The following is a 24,270-nucleotide window of genomic DNA, read 5'->3' as shown; positions in this document are numbered from 1 at the left end:
AGCGCGGCCCTGCGCTTAGTAACCCGATGTTTACCCTGGTTACCCGGGGCCTTCGGCATCGTTGGTCGCTGGAGAGCTCCCCAGCGACCACACAACGACTTTCCAACGATCACGGCCAGGTCGTATCGCTGGTCGTGATCGTTGGAAAGTTGCAGAGTGTGACAGTACCCTTACAATATGAGAGATAAACAACCTGGAGGGTGTCTCTGCATTAGGTAATCCTGACAAAGGAACAAAATGAGCTTGTTTGCTGAATCGATCAACTACCACCCAGATAGCAGTCTTCCCATCAGAGGCAAATCTGAGATAAAATCCATGGACAAATGAGTCCATGGTCTTTTGGAATAGGCAATGGAGCCAATTCCCCAGCTGGCCGGCTATGACTAACTTTGGAGCATGCCAGACTTCACAAACAGATACAAAATCTTTAATATCATTATGCATGGACAGACACCAAAAAAGGCCAGCAACGACTTTCCTTATGGCAGTAACCACAGGAGGACCACTTAAAATGGAATAATTAAATTCTCGTAACACCCGCAATTTTAGGTACACAGGCACAAATTATTTGGACCTTGAGGAAGTGGAAGGAGCCAACGACTGGACTTCACAAATCTCCTCTTCCAATTCTACCATAGACTAGGTTACCATAGACACCATAATACCCCAAGGAATAATGGAGGATGGAGGTTCTGGAGGAGAAATGGAATCTAGACTACGAGATAAAGCATCAGCTTTCACATTCTTATACCCTGGCCTGAATGTAGCACAAAAATTAAACCGAGAGAAAAACAAGGACCATCTAGCCTGTCTAGGATTCCCAACATCATAATATCTCTCTGCCGGTGAAAATTTTTTAGAAAGAAAAGCACATGGATGCAGGTTAGTCAGAGTTTTGGGCCCTTGCGATAAGCCCACACTCCGATCTCCGAAGCATCCACCCCCCACAATGAATGGTTCTTGGAGATCAGGTTGGATCAGAATGGGTGCGGACATAAAACACTCTTTTAATCTTCCAAAAGCCCCGATAGCACCCGGCGACCAAACTATTAGATTTGCCCCCTTATGTGTAAGGTCAGTAAGTGGTTAAGCAATCTGTGAATCCCCTGGATACATTTCCTATAATAGTTGGCGAATCCCAGAAAACACTGCAAAACCTTAAGATCACAAGGTTGAACCCAATCAATTATGGCCTGCACCTTCCCAGGGTCCATCTTAAACCTCAGAGCTTTTCTGAACAGAAAAAACACATTTCTCTAATTTAGCAAACAGAGAGTTCTCTCTCAGACTCTGTAACACAATACGGACATGTTCCTGGTGAGTTTCCAAGTCTGGTGAGAAAATTAGAATGTCATCGAGGTAAATCGCAACAAATCTTCCAATGCAATCAGAGAAAATATCATTGATAAAATTTTGAAAAACAGCAGTTGCATTAGATAATCCAAAAGGCATGACAAGGTTTTTTAAAAGACCCTCAGACGTTAAAAACACTGTTTTTCACTCATCTCCCTTCCAGATGCATATCAAATTATAAGCCCTTCTAAGATTAAGTTTAGAAAAAACTCTGTCCCCCAGAAGCTGATTATATACAGTAGGTCGGGGATGAGTGGAAGTGGGTAAGTATTTTTAATCATGATCTTGTTTAGTTCTCAGAAATCAAGGCAAGGACGGAGAGCCCCATCTTTTTTTTTTAACAAAGAAAAATCCAGCAGCTATTGGGGAGGAGGAAGGATGGATATGACCCTTCCATAAGCTTTCGTTAACCTATTCTTTCATGGCGGTCCGTTCAGGCCCCGACAAATTGTAAAGGCGAGCTTTTGGCAACTTGGCGCTAGGAATAAGATCAATAGCAAAAACATAGGGACGATGGGGAGGTAGTATCTCCGCCTCTTTTTCCGGGAACATGTCTCTGAAGTTCTTCCGAGAACATGTCTCTGAAGTTCTTCAGGTAACCCGAAAGACCCTCCACATTAGTGGAGCATATTTGTAATTTTTTTTAGACATTTCTTGTAACAATTGGGGCTCGATTTCACAATCTCCTTCTGGCACCAATCATTAACTGGATTGTGAATCTGCAACCATGGTAACCCCAGTACCAATCCAGCAGGTAAATTATCCAACACAATTTAGGAGATGGATTCAGAGTGGAGTGCTTCCACTTGGAGAGTGAAATCCACCATTGCTCTCTTGACCAAATTGTGAGTTAATGGTGTCTTGTCAAGGGCAATGACTTGAATGGGTCTTCCAAAACTAACTGTCCCTAACCCTAACTTCAGAACCAGTCCCGAATCAATAAAGTTAGCAGCAGACCCACAGTCAATGAACGCCAATGTTGATAACACCTGGTTCTCAAAGGAAATCATCGTATTTATAAGTACTTTATAAGAGGAAGAAAAAGGTACCTGGGAGTCTGGGTGACCTCCTCGGCCATCACCCAGACTCAGACATTCTCCCGATAGTTTGATAGCTTGAGGAAGAGTTGGGCAATTCTTAAGAAAATGTCCTGAGAGACCACAGTATAGACAGAGTCCGAGATCTAGACTCCTGCTTCTCTCCACAACACGAAGACTGGCAACTCTAACCTCGGATAAATGGACCTGCTCCGGGGAAGTATAACATGCGGTGTGCTGTTCACCTTATCTCTCACGGACTCTTTGGTCCATTTGTTTGGCATGAGTCATGGCCTCCATCAGAGAACCACGGGCGTCATGGAGGACCAGAGCATTCTTGAGTGTCTTGGAAAGGCCTCTTTCAAACTGGCACCTGAGAGCAGCATCGTTGCATAGAACTTCGGTGGACCACTGCCGGAACTCAATACAGTAGTCCTCAGCTGTGTGACCCCTCTGTTCCAGATTCATGATCTTAGCCTCAGCGACCTGGATTATGTTGGGTTCATCATATATCAGATCTAAACTGTCAAAAAAGGCATGAACAGAAAACCATTCTGGGACTTGTGGGGACAATGAAAATGCCCAGGTCTGAGGACCCCCTCACAGTAGGGACATGATTATTACCACCCGCTGGAACTCCTCCCCTGGGGACTGGGGGCGCAGGGTAAAAAATTACTTACAGCTCTCCCTGAATACCTTAAACTGGTCTTTCTCTATCTAAAATTTATCAGGGAGGGATATCACAGTTTCAGGAGAGACCAACTGTACATCAGAGGGTACTGATGCAACAGCCACTGCCGGCAGTGGTGGTCTATGGGCTATGGGGGCTCTTCATCAAGTTATTTATCTGACCCTGCAACTGATATTGTAATGACTCCAGACTCTGGCAATCCTTCCCCAGATCCTGAGTCATCTGCCTCAAATTCGCCACCTGGTCACAAAACATGTAAACAGGATCCATACTGGCGAAAAAGAAAAACGTATTGGCCAGACGTTATGTGATGCTAGTCACTTCTCACGGCCAAGCCGTGAGTCAGGGTGATCAAGGAGTCCAAGGTCAGAAGCCAGGAGGGTAAGTCATAGTCATAAACAGAATAAAGAGACAAAAGAACAGTCAGGCATTGTTCCGAGGTCAGAGTACCGGGTAGATAATGGATCAGAGCTGAAGGGGTTAAACAGGCGGATGGTCAGAACGAATTCCAAGGTTTAGGCAACAGATCAAGCATACAGAACTCAAGAAACAGGAAAGCACAAACTTCACAATAAGCTGAATGTACATCTGGCAGAGTTTTGGGAGACACAGCTCAGATAAGAAGCATGGCAATTACCTGGAATAATGAACTCCTGGAGACAGCCGACGCCTCACAATCTCTCAGATTGGATAGTCGAGCCGTCAATCAACATACTGACAGCTCAGCATGCCCCTGTACCAGATTGGATGGCCAAGCTGTCACTCAAAGTACTGACAGCTTCAGCATACCCCTATACCAGATTGGATGACCAAGCTGCTCAGTAACTGCATCCCAGACATACTGAGGGGTGGAACAGTGACACCTTACACTTCCCTTACCATTTGTTTTGACTAAAATTATTTGGATACTTAGCTATAACTGTATACTATTATGGAAAACCTATTAAAAACGGCTTGACTAAGCGCACCAAAGGGACACAAGTTCTGACACTTTCATTGTCTTTACCGAACAGATGTGCCTTGAATCTCACTGAATCCCCATAAATGTGTTCTTTCACTATCATCATGCAGCACAATTCTCTGAACTGATACAGCTAATGATTCCTGGCTACATCACTCATGGCAAAAGATAATATAGGGCACAAACTAATAATATGTCAGCAGTATTTATTCTATCTGACTAGAATATCATTTACCATTTTTCTTCTATTTTACATTTTTATATAGGATGACAAATCTTATGAATTACCCTCTAAGGGCTTGTTCACATGTTCACATATTGTCATGCGTTTTCAGAGGGAGTTTTTTTTGTGTGTAAAACACAGCATTTTACAGTAACAGCAAAATTAATGAAATTTCTAAACTTTCATTCAAATGGTGCATGCTTTTTCTTGTATATTTTGACCTGTGGTGCATTGAAAAAAAGCAGCAACTGAATTATTTCAGCATTTTTACGGCAGTTTTTTCCCATTGAGATCAATTTGTGTAAGCACCAAAAACGTAAAAAAATTTCTATTGCTGTTTTTTACCCATAAAAAAACGCATCAAAGAATATACATATGAACATACCCTAACATGCCTGTTAAAAACAGAGATAACCCTACTTTCATGTGATCGTAAATGCAAAGCATTGATGACAAGGAGAGACAACATTCATTCTTGCGAGTTTCACATTAGCATTTGTAAGCCAAAACAAGGAGGGCGATTCATCCAGAGTTCACCGCGGATCAGGCTGTGAGGCAGCGCAGCATCAGTGATGGCACCGCTAGTCACTGATGCTGCGCCAGCAGCTTCTCATTCATTCACCAGTGGTTTACAGCCGGGACGGTCGCATTAGCACCGCTCCCGCTTGTAAACTGTATATCCCCTAGAAATGGATTACGGCATGGGACCGAACACCGGACAGGTAAGGTATATTTAAACAGGAACCACCAGGCTTATCACAAATTGCAGGCTGGGAGTACACAAATGTTACTCCCCCACTGTCATAAACCACACCACAATGGCTGGTAAGGACACTCCAAAGCATATATACCACAAAAGAACGGACAAAAGAAAGTCCCAGAGCACATATTCAAAAACCATATAAACTTTATTAACAATAGGTAACAATACAATAAAATGCTGATTGCTATCATAACTTTATGTAGAACAGGAGAGATTCTAAAAGGAAAACCCGTAGGTATACCAGCGGTGCAGGAGGGCCCAATTGCCCCAAAATGGGCATATGCAAGTATCTAGTATCAGGCTATGGGGGGAAGCAAAATCCCATAGTGAGAAGCAAGCAATAAGACACATATTTGTGTAAAAGTATACCCCCACATAGAACCACAGTCACAGTCTCAAATATCGTAACTTACCCATATGTGAGGCAAGAGGACTCTCAACACTCCGCTGGCAGCCCCCTGACGCGCGTTTCGCGGTTTGCTTTATCAAAGAGGGTTAAGCATTGACTGCTCAGTTTGTTTAAATACGGCACATACTGGAAGTCTAGGTGGCATATCGGCGCATGCGCATCCAAGACCAAGCACCGGCCTCCCCTCCGGCCGTCACAGCCGCGCCTGTATAGGGCGGAACACCGCCACTGACGTCATATGTTATGCAGACGCGGCTGCAGCTGATAGCCGTCGGGGAGCCAGAGAACCTCAGTCCAAGGTGTGCACGCGCACAGTCACCGGCCATTTTTCCGAAGACCACAAAGGCTGACATATTATAAGGGATATCCCAGTATCGTGATCGTGAAAGAAGATAGTGTACATTATATAATAAAGATAAAGCTCATAACAGTTATATATCCGTATTATAACATAACCAGAACGGATATTTAACAAAAACATAAATATATAAAGTGCAATAGTGCAAAGTGCATATATAAATAACAATAACAATATATACACACATAATAATATGTTACATATACAGAAAAAGATAATAGTAGTGCACCAGTGTGAACGGTGCATAATACAAAAAATGAAAAGGAGTCCAATTCATCCCTCCGTTGTTGACTAGACATGTAAAGGGATATATAAATCCAAAAAGCCAAAGATTGTAGCCTCAAGAAGACCGCGCCACGGATGTGCCAATCAGCACTAAAAACTGCAAATAAAAAGGAACAAACAATGATTAAAAACGAATAAAATCAGATATGGAGGAAAACTCTATATGGGGTAAAGGAATGCACGGTCAACTACCTTGTCGAGACATGGGAAAATATTACCCGTCATCATATCACTTCCAAGGGAGCGAGGGGACGGTGGAACGGGGATGTCCAAACGTATCTTGGATGATTATAAAAAGGGGACAAAACTCAATCTTTCGTTCAACCCTTTTGGGGCCACGGTGTCGAGGGTGACAATCCACCTACATTCACATTGTGCCAAAAGTTGGCTAAGATTGCCACCCCTGACACCCCCATGGATCATGTCAATCCCCCTCACCTTCAAGCCACTGGGATCGGACCCGTGACAGACCCGAAAGTGTCGGGGAATGGTTTTTAGTGTCGAAATGTCATCTGTCTCCCCTGCGGCAATGATGTCACGAACATGCTCGCGTGTCCGTACTTTCAATTCTCTAGAAGTCAAACCGATATAAATGAGGGAGCAGGGGCAAGTAGCGTAGTAGATCACATAGGCACTACTACACGAGATATATTCTCGGATTTTATATTCCCTGCTACCATCGGATGACTTAAAGCTCTTACTTCTCAATATATTAGGACACGCGACACATGAGCCGCAGGGGAAGCAGCCGACCCTAGGATTAGACCTGTCAAGAAATGTTTTATGTTTTTTTGGCACATAATGACTTGCAACAAGATTATCTTTCAAGTTCCTGCCCCTACATTGTACCATACATGGGAACGGGGGCAAGTGAGTTGCCAGAATATTATCCGTCTGCAGAATTGGCCAATGTCTGTTCAGGATCTCACGGATCCGATCCCAATGGCAATTGGAGGTGGAAATGAACCTAATCTCTGAACCACTCATCTGACTGGTTTTAGTAGGTTGTATCAGAAGGTCCTCCCTCCAAGTACGTTTAGCCCGGTTATAGCCTGCCCTAATAGATCGACGGCTATATCCCCTGGCCTTGAACCTATCAGCGAGGATTGCGGACTGACCCTCAAAGCGGGCCTCAGTAGAGCAGACACGCCTGTTCCTCATGGATTAGCAGTAGCAATAAAATGGTCAAACTGTGTTTAGTGTTTTATTTAATTAAAAATACTTTTTTTCTGGCTGTCTTTTTTTAACCCATTAACAACTATAAGATTAGTAATGGATAGGTGTCTTATTGACTCCTCTCCATTACTAAGCCGGCTTGATGTCACCCTGCAATACAAAGGTGACATTAACCCCCTATTACTCCATATGCCGCCGCTACAGGGCAGTGGGAAGAGAGAGGCTAAGTGCCGGAATTGGGGGATCTTACAGATGCACCATTTGTGGGGCGGCTGTGAGCTGGTGTTTGTAGGCGGGGGGTGCAAAAACCATGGTCCCTTCCTAGGCTATGAATATTAACCCGCAGCTGCCTGCATAGTCTTTTCTGGCTATTAATTATAGGGGGACCCCAGTCATTTTTTGAGGGGGTCCCCCAATTTTAATAGCCAGTAAAGGCTAAATATACAGCTGTGGGCTGATTCATAGCCTGGGAAAATCCATGGGTATTAACTCCTTCCTAAGCTATAAACATTGGCCTCCAGTCACTGGCTTTCCCTCTCTGGTGCAGAAAATTATGTGGGAGCCCACGCCATTTTTTTCCTCCTAAAAGATACTTTTATTAATTACATACAAGCCCCATAATTTGCACACACACTTTACTAATTGTATTGGTCACACACATCTATATATCAAACTATTCTGCATGGATTTACTGTATGTAAGCCATGTCTCCTATCCTGTCGGCTCCTGCATTGATTTTACAGAAGCCAACAAATAAATTACCGGCTAATCTTCTATCTATATCTCTATGCAATATAAATATATATGTGTGTGTGTGTGTCACTGACATATATATATATATATATATATATATATTTACACAGTATATATATCTAGTCCATGTGTATATATGTATTCTATCCATTCTATTCTAACCTGTCAGTGTGATTTTACTGTAGCCGCATATGAATTGCCGACTTTTCAAAGGACAGCAGTGCATAAAAATCGGGCAGCACTCGCATGGTGCGAGTGCTGTGCAATTTTTTTTCGCACCCATTGATTTGCATTGGACTCTCTACTCGTTACGAATACCTGAGTATTAGGACCTACTCGTTACGAGTATAGCGAGTCCAAATATTTCACTACTCGCTCACCCCTAACTTTTTCCCATTTATTTTTTGTATGATCACAAAGAATTACTAAATACATTTAAAAAATGTTAGCCTTTCTGTAACAAATATCTTTATAGGTTGGACACTTTCTTTTCTTTTTATGGCAGCGGGGCTAGAAACAGCAATTTGGATTGACAGTGACTTTTTTATTTTATTTTATTTCTTACCTATTATTTTGTACTTCTTTATTTTTTATTTATTTTACACATTGTGTCCACTATAGGGTCATAAAACACCTTTCGGGGCATTTATATTGAAATACAATTTACAAGGGAAATGCAGCCTGCTGGCTCTCCTATAACCTAGCAGTTCCTGTTCCAGCAATGACATGATCTTTGCCACATGACAAATGTGCCATCACTACTTCTTATTACTGCATACGCAGTGCCGCTTTAGCTCTGTCTTTGCTGCAATCGAGAGGGCACAGCTGGTAAAAAACTGGCTCTGCCTTCTCCTTGGGGGACCCTGGGTACATGTGCATCTGAGCTCCTATGTAGTGACGTTTCAAGATGTCATTGCAGAGTAGACAATAAAAGTCAATGGGGGGTCCTGAAGCTGTTAAACAATGGGTCCTTGTCTGATGATAGCCTTTTTATAAGTGGGACACGGTTAGGTTTATAACATTTCCTTCAACATACCAATTTTTTAAAATGTTTTCTTTCCATCAAAAGTGCATATAACAAGAAAATGGTTAATTTTCTAAATTGTTCTGCCAGCAGCTGACATTTAGTTGTTACGGACAACAGTGTCACAACAATGTATTTTCCTAATCTTAATAAATAATCTGTAAAGTGCTTGCTTTCACTTTCTCCTGTGAACTCCTGTAAAAAAAAATATTAGTAATATTTTCCTTATCTGGTGTCCACACTAAATTGCCTAGAACCGTCTTCTTGTCGTGGTGCACTTAAATACAGTGTGGAAATATTAGATGCCATGGAGGCACACCGTAAATATCTTACATCCTGTGCAGTTCCCTGTTGTGGCAAAAATAGGAACTACTGCATGAAATTAACAATGGCAGTGTTTTACAGTATCCAAAAGAAACGAGTTCTGCATATTAATGAATGTGCTACATATTCTTGCTGTGCATTAAAATGCATACTATTAGACCCTATAATATATTATAATCAAGGTATAGTAGGACTGTCCTAGGTGCTGACTACTTTGATGTGTTAACAAAGGATGTTTTGGTGCACACTCGGCGTGGTCAGGAGGTGCTGATTGAACTGGGTGGTATCCCAAGTAATAATATGACAACTGAAAACAATCTCACTCTGAAAATTTCAGGATTTTTCAAAACTTGATGTTCATTTGTCCACGAAAATAAAGTTGTTTCGGGTATTGAGACATATGCGACAGGTTTTGGATCTTATCTTTATGATAAAGACCCAAGACGGTCGAAACATCAGCAACGCAACTTTATGAAAAAGACCCAAAATGAGTCAAAACATCTCCTAAACCTGTAGCATGGTCCCCCATACCTGACACAACGTTATTTTCCTTCACAAATAAATGTCAAGTTTTGAAAAATTCTTAAACCATTGAGAGTGGTTGTTTTCTACTTTGCTGTGTTGACTTGTAAGTGAATATAAAAATTTGGGCACCTCTGGTCAAAATTACTGTTATTGTGAACAGTTAAGCAAGTTGAAGGTGAAATGATCTATAAAAGTCCTAAAGTTAAAGATAACACTTTTCTTTTGCATTTTGTGCAAAAATATATATCCCGTATTTTTTTTTTTTTTTTTTTTACATTTTAAAAATTACAAAAAAAGAAAAATGGTGGATGCAAAAAGTTTTGACACCATGCATTGTTAGTAACTAGTAGCGCCCCCTTTTGAAAGTATCACAGCTCGTAAACACTTTTTGTAGCCAGCCAAGAGTCTTTCAATTTTTGTTTGAGGGATTTTTATCCATTCTTCTTTGGAAAATTCTTCCAGTTCTGTGAGATTCTTGGGTTGTCTGGCATGCACTGCTATTTTGAGCTCGAGCCACAAATTTTGAATGATGTTTAGATCAGGGGACTGTGAGAGCCATTGGAAAGCCTTCAGCTTGCGCTTTTTGAGGTAGCTTGATGTGGATTTTGACATGTGTTTAGGATCATTATCCATTTTAGGAGCCATCCTCTTTTCAACTGCAGCTTTTTTACAGATTCTGTTATATTTGCATCATTTGCTGAAATTTCATTTAATCCATTCTTCTTCTGTCTTATTGTGCCATTGGCTGCAATACAACCCTAAAGCATGATTGATCCACCTCCATGCTTAATGGTTGGCAAGATGTTCTATTCCTGAAATTCTGTGCCCTTTTTTCTCCCCATATACCTTTGATCATTGTGGACACAGAGTTCTATTTTAACCTTATCAGTCGACAGGACTTGTTTGCAATATGCATCAGGCTTATTTAGATGTTCTTTTTCATACTCCTGATGTAAAATTTTATGGTGAGGATGCAGGAGAGGTTTTCTTCTGATGACTCCTCCATGAAGGCCATATTTGTGCAGATGTCTCTGAACAGTAGAGCATTGTACCACAACTCCAGATTCTGCTAAATCTTTCTGAAGGTCTATTGCAGTCAAGCGGTGATTCTGATTTGCCTCTCTAGCCATCCTACTTGCAGCTCCCACTGAAATTTTAATTGGTGTTTCGGACCTTATCTTGACCTCCACTGTTCCTATTAACTGCCATTTCTTAACTACATTTCAAACTGAGGAAAGTGCAACTTGAAACCACTTTGTTATCTTCTTTATAGCCTTCTCCTGCTTTGTGATCCTCCACCATTTTTATTTTCAGAGTGCTAGCCATGGCTGCTGTTTTCTGGCCCAAGGTTCAAGAAGGCTGAATTTTTATAAAGATGGGAAATTTGCATCACCTGGCCTTTCCTAACTATGATGGTGAATAAGCCAATACCCTAACAGGCTAATTAGGTCTGAAACCTTGGTCTTCAACAGTGCCCAAACTTTTGCATCGGCCCATTTTCCTTTTTTGTAATTTTTAAAATGGAAAAAATGACAATTTTTTTTTCTAAAAATACAAAGGAAATGTGTTATCTTTAACTTTAGGCCTATTAGAGATTATTTCATATTTAACTTGCTTAACTGTTCACAACAACAGTAATTTTGACTAGGAGTGCCCTAACTTTTACATGCCCCTTTAACTGTACATTTGAACAAACTTAAAAAAAATAAAATATTCCAAATGTCTATAGTTCTGAAGTAAAGTTCTATTTTCAATTCTTTCTTATCAGCTAAAAACTGATGCACGACCTCCATTGAGTTTATGTCAGGCCTTTTTTAACCCCATATAAGTTTCTGAAGACTTGCTGTGGGACATTTTGGGGGTTTTCTCTTGAGATTGGATGTTGTTTTTGGATTAATGTTAAACTAAACAATCTATAAATTGTGCTAAGTATCTTTTCTAGTTCTTAGTCACGAGCACAGACTTCAGCTGAGTCTAAAGATGCCTCCTTTTTTAGGAAGTTCTGTTTATAGATAACCTGTCAGCACAATTTTGTAATGTGCGGTAAAAACATGGCTGCAATGGTGCTGTAATACAGATTAAATTGATACATTTGAGTAAGAAATCCACTTTGCTGTTCTTTAATTTTCAGTTGATGTTTTCTGCTAATTAGATTTTGGCGCACGAGGGCTGGACTGTGCACTGGGACTTCTCTTCTGTTTCTGTGATTCCCCGGCTATTCTTCCTAACAAAAAAAATTATGTCTCAAAAATTGTGCTGATGTAAAGTAGACATGAGGAAAATGTTATTTATTAAGTATTGTGTGTGACATATCTCTGATTTAAGGGCATAAAAATTAAAAGTTTGAAAATTGCTACATTTTTGCCAAATTTTTCACAAATAAACGCAAGTCATATCAAAGAAATTGTACCACTATCATGACGTACAAGATGTCATGAGAAAACAGTCAAATCAGTGGGATCCATTGAAGCGTTCTAGAGTTATTACCTCATAAATTGAACACAACAAACAAGGGAACACCGGGGACACAATTACAACGGTGGGCCCTGTCGGTAGGGAACGGGGGACTGGACACCTCCTGCACTCTGCTGAGGATGTGCCCTGATCTTGCTATCGTCCCTTTATGGGTTCTTTCACCCCATCGCCGAGCAGGATACCTTGTTCCTCACTTGCCCTGCTCTTATCCCTACGTAGGGAACTGGCAGGTGAGAGCACTGGTCCCACCGCTGCACTAATACAACAAGAGGTAATGAAAGACAGACACCAAAAGGGACTGGGTAATAAGGTCACCACACTTAGCTTTCTGCTGTAAAGCACAGCACAGCAAGAAAACGACATCAGGAAAACCGAACTCAGCTGTAGACCACTGCTCCCAGAAAGCTCCTTCTCCCTGCTAGGTTGCTGCAGAATGAACACCAACAGTCAGCAGATGCACCAGGTGACGGCTTAAAGGATGGTGGGAGTGGTCACCACCAACATCAGCTGACCTAGCAGCAAAGCAATAAAATACACCAGAAGCCACCGGGGAAACTGCATTAACCCCTGATAACCTGAAAGGAAAGAGGTTTTAAACTGAGGGAAACCAGATCTGCCACAAATCCAAAAATGGATCGTGACATATATTGTATGTTCTGCTATCCTGATTTTTAATTTTCATGTAGTACACCCGATGTATTGCAGGCAACACACACAGGACTCTACTGAGTACACCACATGTGTGGTGTTGCAATTAATAAATGTTTTCACATCGTGTGTTTGGAATCTGATGACGAAAAACAAATGTTTTTTTAATTTCTTTACATAAACTACACCTTGAATGCCCACAGCAAAAAATTGCTTTTACATGATAGCAAAATGTTGTTCAATTTATTTTTTATTATTTGTAAACAAGTTGGCTGAAAGAATATTACCGAGAGAGGCAGCTTGGCGCGCAGAAAAATTAACTCCGGAAGACAAGATTTGTGAAAGGACTTCATCCTGATATGCAGCGCCCCAGAGTCCTGGTCGTTGCAGTACTGAAGCTCTGCTGCTAAGGGGAGCTATGGTACGTCTGATGGCACTGAAGGAGTTCATCTGACCAGGTATCACAGACACCAATACATTTCACAGTCGGGCCTCCAGGGGGAGCTAAGGGTACTATTCATTAGGCCACTCCTCACATACTGGTAAAACTGGGGGTCAGGCAGGAAGTTAGACAGAAAGCTGACTGGGTTGGAACCAGGCAACACCTTGTGGCAGAGGGTGTTGTGGGGGAAGATTTGGTAGGGTCCCTGTCAGGTTTGGGACCCTGACAGAGGCCTGGCAAACAGAGAGAACGTCACGGGACCGTGCCTGCTCAGCATAGCGGCGGTGCCCTAAGAAAGGATCAGAAGCGAGATATATTGTGCTGAGTGAGAAACGGGATCAAAGCAAGAAGGAGAATACCAGTAGGAGTCGTGCTGTAAGACCGAGGCAACATCCTACTGAGGCGCACAGCCGGCGTGTTATGATCCTTAGTGGCTGAGGATCACGAATAGACCAGCAAGTGAATAAACTAAGGACAAGCTCTAGGGAGATGGTAACTGGACTGATCGCAAATCTGAACCTATCCAACACAAATAGAGGTAGCCGGTGAACGTTCCTAAAAAATTCCTAGACGTCTCGAGCCAGCCTGAGGAACTAACTACCCCTAAAGAGAAAGAAAGACCTCGCTTGCCTCCATAGAAATAATCCCCAAAGATATAGAAGCCCCCAACAAATATTAACGGTGAAGTAAGAAGAAGGCACATACGTAGGGATGAAATCAGATTCAGCAAAAGAGGCCCACTAGTACTAGAAAGCAGAAAATAGAGCAGGGGACTATGCGATCAATAAAAAACCCTTACAAAATATCCATCCTGAGATTTCAAGAACCCACGCACCAACTAATGGTGTGTGGGGAGAAACTCAGTCCACTAGAGCATCCAGCAAGCGAGGGAATCACATCTTAGCCAGCTGGACAAGAAAACATGATAAACACTGCTGATCAAAAAATGAGCAAAACAAAACTTAGCTTGTCCTGGATGGACTGGGAGCAAGGTAGTCAGAAGGAATCTGAGTAGCACTGATTACATCGACAGCCGGCAACAAGTGAAAGAAAAACAGAGCTATATAGGAACCTCCCAGAGGATAATGAACCAGCTGATAGCCAGAGACCAGCAGGATAACAAACAAAGCCACCAGGGGGAGCCCAAAGCAAAAGTCACACCATACCACCAGTGACCACAAGAGGGACCCTGAAAACAGAGTTCACAACAGTACCCCCCCCTTAAGGAGGGGTCACCGAACCCTCATGAAAACCCCCAGGGCGATCAGGATGAGCCACATGGAAGGCACGAACCAAATCGGCCGCATGAACATCAGAAGCAACAACCCAAGAATTATCCTCCTGACCATAGCCCTTCCACTTGACCAAATACTGGAGCCTCCGTCTAGAAACACGAGAATCCAAGATCTTCTCCACCACGTATTCCAATTCTCCCTCAACCAGCACCGGGGCAGGAGGCTCAACCGGAGGAACCACAGGTACCACATACCTCCGCAACAACGAGCGATGGAACACATTATGAATAGCAAATGATGCCGGGAGGTCCAGACAGAATGACACAGGGCCAAGGACTTCCAGAATCTTATAAGGACCGATAAACCGAGGCTTGAACTTAGGAGAGGAGACCTTCATAGGAACGAAGCGAGAAGACAACCACACCAAGTCCCCAACGCGAAGTCGGGGACCCACACAGCGACGGCGGTTGGCAAAGAGCTGAGCCTTCTCTTGTGACAACTTCAAATTGTCCACCACATGATTCCAAATCTGATGCAACCTATCCACCACAACATCCACTCCAGGACAATCAGAAGGCTCCACCTGACCCGAGGAAAAACGAGGATGAAACCCCGAATTACAAAAAAAAGGAGAAACCAAAGTAGCAGAACTAGCCCGATTATTAAGGGCAAACTCGGCCAACGGCAAAAAAGTAACCCAGTTGTTCTGGTCAGCAGAAACAAAACATCTTAAATAAGTCTCCAAGGTCTGATTAGTTCGCTCGGTTTGGCCATTCGTCTGAGGATGGAAGGCCGACGAAAAAGACAATTCAATGCCCAACTTAGCACAAAAGGTCCGCCAAAATCTAGACACAAACTGGGATCCTCTGTCAGAAACAATGTTCTCAGGAATCCCGTGCAAACGAACCACATTTTGAAAAAACAGTGGAACCAACTCGGAGGAGGAAGGCAACTTAGGCAAGGGCACCAAATGGACCATCTTAGAAAAACGATCACACACCACCCAGATGACAGACATTCTCTGAGAGACAGGGAGATCTGAAATAAAATCCATGGAAATGTGCATCCAAGGCCTCTTCGGGACAGGCAAAGGTAACAGCAAACCACTGGCACGAAAACAGCAAGGCTTCGCCCGAGCACAAATTCCACAAGACTGCACAAAGGAACGCACATCCTGCGACAAGGAAGGCCACCAAAAAGACCTGGCCACCAAGTCTCTGGTACCAAATATTCCAGGATGGCCCGCCAACACCGAAGAATGAACCTCGGAGATGACTCTGTTGGTCCATCTATCCGGGACAAACAGTCTCTCCGGTGGACAGCGGTCAGGTCTATCCGCCTGAAACTCTTGCAGCACACGTCGCAAATCTGGGGAGATGGCAGACAAAATCACCCCTTCTCTAAGGATACCAGCTGGCTCTGAATCTCCAGGAGAGTCAGGCACAAAACTCCTAGAAAGAGCATCAGCCTTCACATTCTTCGAACCCGGCAGGTACGAGACCACGAAATCAAAACGAGAGAAAAACAACGACCAACGAGCCTGTCTGGGATTCAGCCGCTTGGCCGACTCGAGATAAATTAAATTCTTGTGATCAGTCAAGACCACCACACGATGTTTAGCTCCCTTGAGCCAATGTCGCCACTCCTCAAATGCCCACTTCATAGCCAACAGCTCCCGATTACCGACATCATAATTCCGCTCGGCAGGCGAAAACTTTCTTGAAAAGAAAGCACATGGCTTCATCACAGAGCCATCGGGGCTTCTCTGCGACAAAACAGCCCCCGCTCCAATCTCGGAAGCATCAACCTCCACCTGGAAGGGAAGTGAGACATCTGGCTGACATAAGACCGGAGCCGAAGAAATCCGACGCTTCAGCTCCCGAAAGGCCTCCACAGCCGCAGAAGACCAATTAGTCACATCAGAACCCTTCTTGGTCAAATCCGTCAAAGGCTTAACAACGCCAGAAAAATTAGCTATGAAGCGATGGTAAAAATTAGCAAAACCCAAGAACTTCTGAAGACTCTTAACAGATGTAGGCTGCGTCCAGTCATGAATAGCCTGAACCTTGACTGGGTCCATCTCAATAGTAGAAGGAGAAAAAATGAAACCCAAAAAAGAAATTTTCTGGACTCCAAAAAGACATTTTGAGCCTTTCACAAATAAAGCATTGTCACGCAGGACCTGAAAGACCATCCTAACCTGCTTAACATGAGACTCCCAATCATCCGAAAAAACCAGAATATCATCCAGATACACAATCATAAACTTATCCAGATATTCACGGAAGATGTCATGCATAAAGGACTGAAAGACTGAAGGAGCATTAGAAAGTCCAAAAGGCATCACTAAGTACTCAAAATGGCCTTCAGGCGTATTAAATGCAGTTTTCCATTCATCACCCTGTTTTACACGCACAAGGTTATACGCACCACGAAGATCTATCTTGGTGAACCAACTAGACCCCCTAATGCGAGCAAACAAATCAGTTAACAATGGCAAAGGATACTGATATTTGACCGTGATTTTATTCAAAAGGCGATAATCAATACAGGGTCTCAGGGAACCATCCTTTTTAGCCACAAAAAATAATCCTGCACCAAGAGGGGATGAGGACGGGCGAATATGTCCCTTCTCTAAAGACTCCTTTATATAACTCCGCATGGCAGCATGCTCTGGCACAGATAAATTGAAAAGTCGTCCCTTAGGAAACTTACTACCAGGAATCAAATCTATAGCACAATCACAGTCCCTATGAGGAGGTAGAGAATTGAGTTTGGGCTCCTCAAATACATCCTGGTAGTCTGACAAAAATGTAGGGACTTCCGAAGGAGTGGACGAAGCAATTGACACCACAGGAGCGTCACCATGAATTCCCTGACAACCCCAACTTGACACCGACATAGCTTTCCAATCCAGGACTGGATTATGAGTCTGCAACCATGGCAGACCCAACACGACGACATCATGCAAATTATGCAGTACAAGAAAGCGAATCACCTCCTGATGAACAGGAGTCATGCGCATGGTCACTTGTGTCCAGTACTGAGGTCTATTCGTAGCCAATGGTGTAGAATCAATTCCCCTTAATGGAATAGGGAATTTTAAAGGCTCCAAATCAAAACCACAGCGCCTGGCAAATGACCAATCCATCAGACTCAGGGCGGCACCTGAATCTACAAAAGCATTAACCGGGTAAGATGACAGGGAACAAATCAGGGTAACAGACAAAATGAACTTAGGCTGTAAAGTACCAATGGTGACAGATTTATCAACCTTTTTTTTGCGCTTAGAGCATGCTGAGATAACAAGAGCTGAGTCACCTGTTGTGAATTTGGATTCTGGGCTCCCCCGGTGGCTACTGGTGGAATTGAACTTGTGACATCATCTTCCCTGTTCACCTGTTCTGATTAGATCTGGGTGTCGCTATATAATCTGGCTTCTCTGTTAGATGCTTGCCGGTCAACAATGTTATCAGAAGCCTCTCTGTGCTTGTTCCTGCTTCCAGACATCTACTAGATAAGTTGGACATTCGTCCATGTTTTGTTTTTGTATTTTGGTTCCAGTTCACAGCTGCAGTTTCGTTACTGTGTCTGGAAAGCTCTTGTTGATCAGGAATTGCCACTCTGGTATTATGAGTTAATGCCAGAGTCCTAAAGTAATTTCTGGATGTGTTTTGTTAGGGTTTTCTACTGACCATGAAAGTATGCTTTCTGTCTTCTGCTATCTAGAAAGCGGACCTCAAATTTGCTAAAACTATTTTCCTGCTGCGTTTGTTGTTTCATCTCATATCACCGCCAATATATGTGGGGGGCTTCTGTCTCCTTTTTGGGCATTTCTCTAGAGGTGAGTCAGGTCTTATATTTCCCTCTGCTAGCATTATTTAGTTCTCCGGCCGGCGCTGGGCATATAGGGATAAAAAGTAGGACATGCTACCTGGCTACTTCTAGATGATGCGGTAGGTTTAGTTCATGGTCAGTACAGTTACATCTTCCAAGAGCTTGTTCCTATTGAGGCTTATGCTAGTTCTCTGGCCATGGAGATCATGACAGTTTGACCGGCCCACTAAAGGGTTAAAATCCTTGGCTGAGAAAGGAGAGAAATAAGAAGTCTGCTGAAAATTTTTTTTTTTTTTTTTTTTCTCTAGTAGTTAGTGTGCTCTTAATTGGATCACTTGCCAGTCTGTCTATGCTGCAGTCTTTCTTTTTTTTCTCTCTCCTTCTAATCTTTGAATGGCTCTATGTTCACCTGTCTATAATGGATCTACAGAGTGTAACTGCAGGTTTGAATAATCTCGCCACGAAAGTACAAAGTTTGCAAGATTTTGTTGTTCATGCTCCGGTATCAGAGCCGAGAATTCCTTTGCCGGAATTCTTCTCAGGGAATAGATCTAGCTTTCAGAATTTTAGAAATAATTGTAAGTTATTTTTGTCCCTGAAATCTCGTTCTGCTGGAGACCCTGCACAGCAGGTTGGGATTGTGATTTCCTTGCTCCGCGGCGACCCTCAAGATTGGGCTTTTGCATTGGCACCAGGGGATCCTGCGTTGCGCAATGTGGATGCGTTTTTTCTGGCCTTGGGCTTGCTGTATGAGGAACCTCATTTGGAACTTCAGGCAGAAAAAACTTTGATGTCCCTATCGCAGGGGCAAGATGAAGCTGAAATTTACTGCCAAAAATTCCGTAAATGGTCTGTGCTTACTCAGTGGAATGAGTGTGCCTTGGCGGCTACTTTCAGAGAGGGTCTTTCTGATGCCATTAAGGATGTTATGGTGGGGTTCCCTGTGCCTGCAAGTCTGAATGAGTCCATGACAATGGCCATTCAGATCGATAGGCGTCTGCGGGAGCGCAAACCAGTGCACCATCTGGCGGTGTCCACTGAGAAGACGCCAGAAAACATGCAGTGTGATAGAATTCTGTCCAGAAGCGAGCGGCAGAATTTTAGACGGAAAAATGGGTTGTGTTTCTATTGTGGGGATTCTACTCATGTTATATCAGCATGCTTTAAGCGTACTAAAAAGCTTGATAAATCCGTTCCCATTGGCACTTTACAGTCTAAATTTATTTTGTCTGTGACCCTGATTTGCTCTTTGTCATCTATTACTACGGACGCCTATATCGACTCTGGCGCCGCTTTGAGTCTTATGGATTGGTCCTTTGCCAATCGTTGTGGGTATGATTTAGAGCCTTTGGAGACTCTTATTCCTCTGAAGGGGATTGACTCCACCCCATTGGCTAATAATAAACCACAATACTGGACACAAGTGACTATGTGTATTAATCCGGATCACCAGGAGACTATTCGTTTTCTGGTGCTGTATAATCTACATGATGATTTGGTGCTGGGATTGCCATGGCTGCAGTCTCACAACCCAGTCCTTGACTGGAGAGCTATGTCTGTGTTGAGCTGGGGATGTAAGGGGACTCATGGGGACGTACCTTTGGTGTCCATTTCATCATCTATTCCCTCTGAAATCCCTGAGTTCCTGTCTGATTATCGTGACGTCTTTGAAGAACCCAAGCTGGGTTCACTACCTCCGCACCGTGAGTGCGATTGTGCTATAGATTTAATTCCGGGTAGTAAATACCCAAAGGGTCGTTTATTTAATCTGTCTGTGCCTGAACATACTGCTATGCGAGAATATATAAAGGAGTCCTTGGAAAAGGGACATATTCGTCCATCGTCATCTCCCTTAGGAGCCGGTTTTTTCTTTGTGTCAAAAAAAGACGGCTCTTTGAGACCATGTATTGATTATCGGCTTTTGAATAAAATCACGGTTAAATATCAATACCCATTGCCGTTGCTGACTGATTTGTTTGCTCGCATAAAGGGGGCCAAGTGGTTCTCTAAGATTGATCTCCGTGGGGCGTATAATTTGGTGCGGATCAGGCAGGGGGATGAGTGGAAAACCGCATTTAATACGCCCGAGGGCCACTTTGAGTATTTGGTGATGCCTTTTGGTCTTTCTAATGCCCCTTCAGTCTTCCAGTCCTTTATGCATGATATTTTCCGCGATTTTTTGGATAAATTTATGATAGTGTATCTGGATGATATTCTGATTTTTTCGGATGATTGGGACTCTCATGTCCGGCAAGTTAAGAGGGTTTTTCAGGTTTTGCGGTCTAATTCTCTGTGTGTCAAGGGTTCTAAGTGCGTTTTTGGGGTTCAGAGAATTTCCTTTTTGGGATATATTTTTTCTCCCTCTTCCATTGAGATGGATCCTGTCAAGGTTCAAGCTATTTGTGATTGGACGCAGCCCTCTTCTCTTAAAAGTCTTCAGAAATTTTTGGGCTTTGCCAACTTTTATCGTCGATTTATTTCTGGTTTTTCGGATGTCGTTAAGCCATTGACCGATTTGACTAGACAGGGTGCTGATGTTGCTAATTGGTCCCCTGATGCTGTGGAGGCCTTTCAGGAGCTTAAGCGCCGTTTTTCTTCTGCCCCTGTGTTGCGTCAGCCTGATGTGACTCTTCCTTTTCAGGTTGAGGTCGACGCTTCTGAGATCGGGGCTGGGGCAGTGTTGTCGCAGAAAAGTTCTGACTGCGCCGTGATGAGGCCTTGTGCCTTCTTTTCCCGTAAATTTTCGCCCGCTGAGCGGAATTATGATGTTGGGAATCGGGAGCTTTTGGCCATGAAGTGGGCGTTTGAGGAGTGGCGCCATTGGCTCGAGGGGGCCAGACATCAGGTGGTGGTATTGACTGACCACAAAAATTTGATCTATCTTGAGACCGCCAGGCGCCTGAATCCTAGACAGGCGCGCTGGTCATTATTTTTCTCTCGGTTTAATTTTGTGGTATCGTACCTACCGGGTTCTAAGAATGTTAAGGCGGATGCCCTTTCTAGGAGTTTTGAGCCTGATTCACCCGGCAACTCTGACCCCACAGGTATTCTTAAGGAGGGAGTTATCTTGTCAGCCGTTTCTCCAGACCTGCGGCGGGCCTTGCAGGAGTTTCAGGCGGATAGACCGGATCGTTGTCCGCCTGATAGGTTGTTTGTTCCTGATGATTGGACCAGTAGAGTCATCTCTGAGGTACATTCTTCTGCATTGGCAGGTCATCCTGGAATTTTTGGTACCAGGGATTTGGTGGCAAGATCCTTCTGGTGGCCTTCCCTGTCACGAGATGTGCGAGGCTTTGTGCAGTCTTGTGACGTTTGTGCTCGGGCCAAGCCTTGTTGTTCTCGGGCTAGTGGATTATTGTTGCCCTTGCCTATTCCTAAGAGGCCTTGGACACACATCTCGATGGATTTTATTTCAGATCTGCCTGTTTCTCAGAAGATGTCTGTCATCTGGGTGGTGTGTGACCGTTTTTCTAAGATGGTCCATTTGGTTCCCCTGCCCAAATTGCCTTCTTCTTCCGAGTTGGTGCCCCTGTTTTTTCAAAATGTTGTTCGTTTGCATGGTATTCCTGAGAATATCGTTTCTGACAGAGGAACCCAATTTGTGTCTAGATTTTGGCGGGCATTCTGTGCTAGGATGGGCATAGATTTGTATTTTTCGTCTGCTTTTCACCCTCAGACTAATGGCCAGACCGAGCGGACTAATCAGACCCTGGAGACATATCTGAGGTGTTTTGTGTCTGCTGACCAGGATGATTGGGTTGCTTTTTTGCCATTGGCGGAGTTCGCCCTCAATAATCGGGCCAGCTCTGCCACTTTGGTGTCCCCGTTTTTCTGTAATTCGGGGTTCCACCCTCGATTTTCCTCCGGTCAGATGGAATCCTCGGATTGTCCTGGAGTGGATGCGGTGGTGGAGAGATTGCATCATATCTGGGGGCAGGTGATGGACAATTTAAAGCTGTCCCAGGAGAAGACTCAGCTTTTTGCCAACCGTCACCGTCGTGTTGGTCCTCGGCTTTGTGTTGGAGATTTGGTGTGGTTGTCTTCTCGTTTTGTCCCTATGAGGGTCTCATCTCCTAAGTTTAAGCCTCGGTTCATCGGTCCGTATAAAATATTGGAGATTCTTAACCCTGTTTCCTTCCGTTTGGACCTCCCTGCATCCTTTTCTATTCATAACGTTTTTCATCGGTCGTTATTGCGCAGGTATGAGGCACCGGTTGTGCCTTCCGTTGAGCCTCCTGCTCCGGTGTTGGTTGAGGGTGAGTTGGAGTACGTTGTGGAAAAAATCCTAGACTCCCGTGTTTCCAGACGGAGACTCCAGTATCTGGTCAAGTGGAAGGGATACGGCCAGGAGGATAATTCTTGGGTCACTGCATCTGATGTTCATGCCTCTGATCTGGTTCGTGCCTTTCATAGGGCCCATCCTGATCGCCCTGGTGGTTCTGGTGAGGGTTCGGTGCCCCCTCCTTGAGGGGGGGGTACTGTTGTGAATTTGGATTCTGGGCTCCCCCGGTGGCTACTGGTGGAATTGAACTTGTGACATCATCTTCCCTGTTCACCTGTTCTGATTAGATCTGGGTGTCGCTATATAATCTGGCTTCTCTGTTAGATGCTTGCCGGTCAACAATGTTATCAGAAGCCTCTCTGTGCTTGTTCCTGCTTCCAGACATCTACTAGATAAGTTGGACATTCGTCCATGTTTTGTTTTTGTATTTTGGTTCCAGTTCACAGCTGCAGTTTCGTTACTGTGTCTGGAAAGCTCTTGTTGATCAGGAATTGCCACTCTGGTATTATGAGTTAATGCCAGAGTCCTAAAGTAATTTCTGGATGTGTTTTGTTAGGGTTTTCTACTGACCATGAAAGTATGCTTTCTGTCTTCTGCTATCTAGAAAGCGGACCTCAAATTTGCTAAAACTATTTTCCTGCTGCGTTTGTTGTTTCATCTCATATCACCGCCAATATATGTGGGGGGCTTCTGTCTCCTTTTTGGGCATTTCTCTAGAGGTGAGTCAGGTCTTATATTTCCCTCTGCTAGCATTATTTAGTTCTCCGGCCGGCGCTGGGCATATAGGGATAAAAAGTAGGACATGCTACCTGGCTACTTCTAGATGATGCGGTAGGTTTAGTTCATGGTCAGTACAGTTACATCTTCCAAGAGCTTGTTCCTATTGAGGCTTATGCTAGTTCTCTGGCCATGGAGATCATGACAGTTTGACCGGCCCACTAAAGGGTTAAAATCCTTGGCTGAGAAAGGAGAGAAATAAGAAGTCTGCTGAAAATTTTTTTTTTTTTTTTTTCTCTCTAGTAGTTAGTGTGCTCTTAATTGGATCACTTGCCAGTCTGTCTATGCTGCAGTCTTTCTTTTTTTTCTCTCTCCTTCTAATCTTTGAATGGCTCTATGTTCACCTGTCTATAATGGATCTACAGAGTGTAACTGCAGGTTTGAATAATCTCGCCACGAAAGTACAAAGTTTGCAAGATTTTGTTGTTCATGCTCCGGTATCAGAGCCGAGAATTCCTTTGCCGGAATTCTTCTCAGGGAATAGATCTAGCTTTCAGAATTTTAGAAATAATTGTAAGTTATTTTTGTCCCTGAAATCTCGTTCTGCTGGAGACCCTGCACAGCAGGTTGGGATTGTGATTTCCTTGCTCCGCGGCGACCCTCAAGATTGGGCTTTTGCATTGGCACCAGGGGATCCTGCGTTGCGCAATGTGGATGCGTTTTTTCTGGCCTTGGGCTTGCTGTATGAGGAA

The sequence above is a fragment of the Ranitomeya variabilis genome, chromosome 6 (genome assembly GCF_051348905.1).
Source record: "Ranitomeya variabilis isolate aRanVar5 chromosome 6, aRanVar5.hap1, whole genome shotgun sequence".
Classification (NCBI taxonomy): domain Eukaryota; kingdom Metazoa; phylum Chordata; class Amphibia; order Anura; family Dendrobatidae; genus Ranitomeya; species Ranitomeya variabilis.
Note: the sequence above shows the minus strand (reverse complement) of the source record.